Raw genomic sequence first — 5712 nt, 5'->3', positions numbered from 1 at the left:
GATGTGATTCATTTCCGTCTCACTCAGCTTTCTTGCTAAAATAACAGTAGTATGCACTGTCCTAGGAGAAGGCTTGTGATAACAACATTTCGCATAATCTTACCTAACAACAATTAACCACACAGCTATGTAACTAACTTTAGAAGCAGACTACACACAGGCTGCACGGTGGGCCCCACATCTAGCGCTCACCTTTGGCTTCTTCCTTTGGGACAGTAGAGTTCCCGCATCTTCAGCCTTCTCTTTCACTCCCAGGCTGGTCCCACACCCATCACGCTTCTCATCCAGTTTTAGTGGTGGCTCACAAGCAGGGCTTCAGGCGACATTGTACGCTGCAGCACGGCAGGGCCAACAGTGGATTCCATTTCTTCCCTTTCCTCCCTGTCCACCTTCAGTCCAGATCTGTCCGAGGAGCATTTTTGTCTCTGTGTGACCCATCTGCATGTCTGTGGCTCAGCTCTCACCAAACATCTCTTCTGTCGAGTACGTCCTTCCCCCAAGTTCTTCCAGTTCCATGTGCCAACACCAAGCCCACTTGCCTGACCTCAGATCCTCTCTCTCCCTAAGCATGTCCTGGCCACACAGCCTCCTGACCACTGCCAAACCCCCACCTCATGACTCCCCACCTTGTCTTGCCTGTCATAGTTCTCTTTCTGGTCAAGCAATGATTGCCTGCACTCCTGGCTCAACTCGAGTGTCATGCCAAAGGCGTTGCAGAGACCACTGTCATTGGTGGTGAAAGAAGTGACCCAGACAGAAACAGAGCCAAGGAAAAGTTTAATAGTTATGTGATTAATTCATGGCCCAGTGCTGGGATTATGGGTGTGAGTACCACACACATCCTAGGGTGGGTGCTGCCTACATTCATTTATAACAGACAAAGAGCCTTTACTCCAGGCTCCTCCCTTTTTCCCTTGTTGCTTTGGTTGTTTCCCCACCACCGTGAACTGTTGCCCTCTGCCATGAGTCACTCTGCTTTGGAACCAAGCAAATATGGACTGAAACCTCCACTAACTGTGAGCTAAGTAAACTTTTGCTTCCTTAGTTTTACGGAACAGGTATTTTGTCTCAGCAGTGAAAAAAAAGTAACTAAGACAGTATTTGTTTTGCTTTCATGTGATGCTGGAGGATGGAACCAATCTACCACTGAATTATACTCCAGCCCAACTGTACATAACCTTTTGATAACTTGGGAGATAATTATATACCCATATAACTATCACCTCCATTGTCATGAACTTATTTGCCATCTCCACAGCTGTACCTTTCCCTCTTCATTATCATCTGTTGTTACTTTTGTGCTAACACTTAACATATTAACAACTACTGTTTCAGCCAAAGTTTTGAGATAGTTTCACTATGCAGTTCAGTCTGCCTTGAACTCACTATGTAGCCCAGGCTGGCCTCAAACCCTTCTGCCTCAGCCTCCTGAGTTCTGGGATTATAGATGTATGCCACCACACCTGGTTTTTGTCCAAGCAACTTTTTTTTTTTTTTTTTGGTACTGGGGCTAGAATTCACGACCTCGTGCTTGCAAGGCAGGGGCTTTGGCCATTGAGCTAAACCCTCGGCCCATTGTTGGAGCAACTTCTAAGAATACAATACAGTTATGCTAGCTTTAGGCACTGTGCTGTATAGATCTCCAGAACTATTGTGTAACAGAAACTTCAACACTTGCCCTTCTCCTCTCTCTCCTACCTTATCCCCTGGAAAACCATCAATCTACTCTCTGCTTTTATGAGATAGACGATTTTAGATTCTACAGGTAAGTAAAAATTCAGCCACCTCCGAAAAGGCTACCTTCCATGACTCCATGAGGCACTGGGAGGACATCTAGACACAAACAAAACAGATACTTTCCCTGTGACTAATTTTATGATCTTAAATTATTGTTAATGTTCTTCTTTTCCATTTTTTTTACAGGAGTTTGAAAAGGATAGACACTAGTTTTTAAATGCTTGGGAAATTCATCTAGTCCTGAGCATTTCTTAATGGGAAAAAATTGATTACTGATTCAGTACCCTTTCTCATATTAGGGTTGTGGGGTTTTTTTAGATTTTCTATTTCTCCATGATTCAGTCTTGGTAGGTGGTTTCTGTCAAGAAACTCACCCACTTCTATTAGGCCATACAGTTTGTTGACAGAGTACTCTTTGTACTAATTTCATTATTCCTTGTATTTCTGTGATGTTTTTTATTTCCTTTTTTCATTATTTTGAGTCTTTTTTCTAAGTCTGAATGTCTGTGAATTTTATCTCTTTAAAAATTCCTAGTTTTGGGCTGGGGATTTAGCTCAGTGGCATAAGCGCCTGCCTGGCAAGTGCAAGGCCGTGAGTTCAATTCCCAGCACTAAAAAGAAAAAAAACCCCAAAAACTCCTAGTTTCACTGATCTCTTGTATTATTGTTCTACTCTTATTGTATCAGCTTTAATTTTTTTTTACTGCTAACTGGGAGTAGTTTATTCTTTTCCTGTTTCCTGATGTAGAAAATTACCTGTTTGAGCTCTTTTTTTTAATGTAGGTATTTATTGTTATTCCAGTTTCTCTCAAAACTATTATTGCTGGGGCTGGGGATTTAGCTCAGAGGCATAAGCACTTGCCTTGCAAGCAGGCGGTCGTGAGTTCGATCCCCGGTACTGATAAAAATGAAAAAGACAAAAAAAAAAAAAAAACTATTATTGCTGGGGCCAGGGATTTAGCTCAGCAGCATAGCACCTGCCTAGAAAGCACAAGGTTGACAAGGTTGACAGCTGGTATAAAAAAAAAAATACTAGAGCCGGGCTAGTGACACATACCTGTAATCCCAGCACTTGGGAGGCTGAGGCAGGAGGATCGTTGCAAGTTTGAGACCAGCCTGGGCTACAAAGTGAGCTCAGGGCCAGCCTGAACTGCATAGCGAGACCCTGTCTCAAAAAGACAAAAAAAAAAAAAAAAAAAAAAACCACTACTACTAAAGATGGATATGATGGCACATCCCATAATCCCACTACTCTGGGAGGATGAGGCAGGAGGATTCCAAACTAGAGGCCAAACTGATTTTTCTTTGTCTTTTTCTTTATTAGTACCAGGGATCGAACTCACAACTGTCTGCTTGCAAGGCAGATGCTTATGCCGCTGAGCTAAATCCCCAGCCCCAGAGGACAAACTGATTTTCATAGTGAGAACCTGTCTCAACAACTACTATTACTCTACCTTATAAGTTTGGTTACACTGAGTTTCCATTTCTGTTCATCTTAAGAATTTTTTGAGGAGCCGGGCATGGTGGTACACACCTGTAATCCCAGCATTTGGGAAGCTGAAGCAGGAGGATCATTACAATTTTGAGACCAGCCTGGGCTACAAAGTAAGCCTGAACTGCATGATGAGACCCTGTCTCAAAAAAAAAAAGAGAATTTAAATTATTTGATTAATTACTTATTTATTTTTGGTACTGGAATCAAACTCATGACCTCACACTTGCCAGGCAGGCACTTATGCCACCGAGCTAAATCCCTGGCCCTAAAAAGAAAAAAAAATTAAGTCTATTTCTTCTTTAATTTCTTGGCTGCTGAGGACCATGTCCCTTAATTTTCACATTTGTATTTGTTTTCCTCACATTACCAATTTCTACTTTCATCTTATTGCATTCAGAAAAAAAAATTGAAATTATTTAAACCATCTTAAATTTATTGAGACTTGTTTTGTTGCCCAATATATGACCTCTCCTGGACAGTATTGCCCGAGGGATTGAGAAGAATGCATATTCTGTTACTGCTGGAAATACTTGCTGGGTTCATCTGGTCTACCATATTGTTCAAGTCTATTCTTCCCTACTGAGTTTCCACCTGGATAATTTGGTACCAGAGAAGTGAGGGTGTTCTGTGACTGTGCCTGACCATGTGTTTCAAGAACCTATGGGAGGGGCTGGGGATTTAGCTCAGCGGCATAAGCACCTGCCTTGCAAGCAGGCAGTCGTGAGTTCGATCCCTGGTACTGATAAAAAAGAAAAAGACAAAAAAAAAAAAAGTAAGAACCTATGGGAATGGCTTATGGGAAGTCTTTAGAAAGGTTCAGAGATTTCACCTGCAAGAGTAGGGCTGGAATGCCTCAGGCATATGGGAGATTGTGGTCAAAAGGCTGATAGATCAAAAGGCTGATAGAAATCCTGCTGGTAGCTGGGATTTAGCTCACTGGAGTAAACACCTGCCTGCCAAAGTCATGAGTTCCATCTCTGGTACCAAAAATAAATAAATAAAAGAAAAAGAAATCTTGCTGGTAAAGACCAGGTTTGGGAGGTTTCTGCTGGGAAGAAGGACTGCATTTCGTGCTAGACTCCAGATTGGAAAAAGTGTGTCTGTATTTTTTTTGTGTCCAGAGCACTGCCTGAGACTAAGACTAAGAGTGCTGGACTGATAAGAAATTTCAAGGCAGTTGAATGTTGAGGTTGTGGCATGGCTATTGTTGGGGGCTTTAAGCCAGATTTATGCTGAGAATTAAGGGCAGGGTGGGGACATGGCTCAGCGGCACAGCAACTGAATGGCAAGAGGGAGGTTGTGAGTTTGATTCCCAGTACAAAAAAAAAAGAGAAAAAAGAAAAAGAAAAGAAGAAAGAAAATCAAGAGCAAAGAACCTAGCAGGATGACTTAAAACACTGAGCAGAAAGGAAGCTCCAATAATGCTGTGGACTACAAAAATAGAGCTGAGGAGATCTTGATTGCTGACAAGTAACAGGAGAATAGAAAAGATAATCTGAGGGCATCACAAGAAGCAGCAAGTCTCCACTCTTTGCAGCCTGTGAAACTGAAAGACTGCTTTAAGAGAAAGCAAGGGCCTGGGGATTTAGCTCAGCGGCGTAAGCACCTGCCTTGTAAGCAGGCAGTTGTGAGTTCGATCCCTGGTACTGATAAAAAAGAAAAAGACAAAAAAAAAAAAAAAAAAGAGAGAGAGAGAGAGAGAAAGTCACAGAGCACCAAGTTCCAGAATGGTGGCAGCATAGAAGATTTGTTCCTCAGGATTGGATTCAGATTCAGAATGCCCTGGCCCTGAATCAAGGCCAGCAGCTTCCTGACACTGTTGTGGGGTTTTTTTTTTTTTTCTTTTTTTCATTTGTATCGGTACCGGGGATTATGCCGCTGAGCTAAATCCCCAGCCCCAACACTGTTGGTTTTAAGCAGGAGCCTAAAGAGATGTCTTTCTATGGTCTGTTAGCCATTTCAGAACTTGGGCAGTGAAATGGTCAATTCACTAGAAAGAAATAGCTTGAAGCAAACCCCCTACCCCCATGAGCTGCTGTGAGCATGGCAGGCTGCAGTGGCCCAGGATGGGAGCCACCGGCGTTCACTGGAACCCGCACTATGCTAGGACCTCAAGCACCAGGAAACCAAGCAACCCCTCCCCCCTGCCTGGTTTGTTTTGTTGGACTTCAATATACATGAAAATATGGACAGCTATTTTGAAGAGAATGAGAGACTACACAACAGCCATTAGTGACTTCCCTATTGTCTAGTTCTGAAGACCTAAAACGCCTTCCTCATTCTGTTTGGATCAGTTTTTGTGGGTTTTTTTTTTTTTTTTTTTTTTTTTTTTGTCATTTTCCTTTTTTTATCGGTACAGGGGATCGAACTCACGACTGCCTGCTTGCAAGGCAGGCGCTTATGCCGCTGAGCTAAATCCCCAGGCCCCTGTTTGGATCAGTTTTATGCTATGTTTTTTGTATGAACTCTCTGTGTGTGAA

The 5712-nt window shown here is 42.6% G+C and overlaps 1 non-coding gene across 1 annotated transcript; it reads left to right on the top strand.

The window, feature by feature from the left end:
* The first annotated feature begins 5104 nt into the window (after positions 1 to 5104).
* On the top strand, positions 5105 to 5238 carry LOC111755248 (small nucleolar RNA SNORA2/SNORA34 family). Its single transcript, XR_002789822.1, has one exon. It is a non-coding gene; the product is annotated as a small nucleolar RNA SNORA2/SNORA34 family (small nucleolar RNA).
* Positions 5239 to 5712: the final 474 nt, after the last annotated feature.

The sequence above is a fragment of the Cavia porcellus genome, unplaced genomic scaffold (genome assembly GCF_034190915.1).
Source record: "Cavia porcellus strain 051 isolate PalLab524CR breed Dunkin Hartley unplaced genomic scaffold, mCavPor4.1 scaffold_15, whole genome shotgun sequence".
Classification (NCBI taxonomy): Eukaryota; Metazoa; Chordata; class Mammalia; order Rodentia; family Caviidae; genus Cavia; species Cavia porcellus.
Note: the sequence above shows the minus strand (reverse complement) of the source record. Positions and strands in the feature narration are given on the sequence as shown.